Raw genomic sequence first — 1211 nt, forward strand, 5'->3', positions numbered from 1 at the left:
CAGAAGGTAATGATGATAGTTACTTATATAAAGGTCTACAGATGAGGAAAACACATTTCCCCCAGGTTTCGAAAAGGGCCTAACTAACAAGGAAATACTGAAAGACCTCACTGAATTTGTAAAATGCATATACTGTTGGTTTTTTTGTTTTTTTAATATATTAACATGCCCATACATAAAACTCCCAGAGTCTCAACGGAGTTGTATGGTTTGCAAAAACAAAAATTCAACACTGTGTAAAGTGCAAAAATGCAATAGGATCCTTGCAAAATACGCCACTTCCTAAATGATTTCTATTAAACATCGGTGTTGGAGAAGTCAAGGCCTATCTTCACATAAATACAGTCCAGTCAAAACTGCACTAATTAGCTTAAAAATTAAAATAGTTATAATTGTAAATTCAAGTCTTAGGTTCTCAGCTTCTACACCAAATATTTCAAGACACGTGTATAAACTTTCCAATAAATAACATGCAGTATAAGGCAGGTATAAAACTGTTCCTTTAAGCTAGACACCAACTTTCTATTGTTCAGTATCATAAATGGATTCTGGAAAAGTAACAACTTTTGTGAAATTTCATCTTATCATGAAGAAAATAAATCTGTGCTATTTTATTCAACGTTCATACTTAAGTTACAGTTATGTCAAAACAATCTGCTCCTAATGAAGAGAGACCTCAGTATAACCTTAAAAACATGCATATATATTTAGTAGGATCATCTACATTTTTTAATAGATTACATGCAGGATACACATTAACCAATAAAGAATACCAATGAGAATTCAAGACATTTATTTTTCTGCATGGAGATTTGACTACTGTACAACACACACACACACACACAAAGCAAGAGTGTAGTGAGGTACATTTAAAATAATCATAATTAAAATGCCTACAGACAGAACTTGGATTTTTGTTTGTCTTCAGGCAACAAAATATTTTAGTCCTTGACACCTTCTCACTTACCTAGCATAACAGATGCAAGGACTTAAGTAAACGTGTACAATCTCATGCTTAAAACTTGAAGCAAGCGCTGAATACAATTTATATATGTGATCTACTGTAGTTAAGTATCCAACATACTTTCTCTTACTGATATTTTATACATTTTGTTGTTGTTGTTGTTACGTGCCGTTGAGTCGCTTGCGACTCATAGCGACCCTATGTACAACAGCCTTAAGCTCTGCTCTGTCCTGTGCCAATCGCACTG

This window comes from Elephantulus edwardii, unplaced genomic scaffold, assembly GCF_000299155.1.
Source record: "Elephantulus edwardii isolate Elephantulus edwardi_28Jun2011 unplaced genomic scaffold, EleEdw1.0 scaffold00470, whole genome shotgun sequence".
Lineage (NCBI taxonomy): Eukaryota > Metazoa > Chordata > Mammalia > Macroscelidea > Macroscelididae > Elephantulus > Elephantulus edwardii.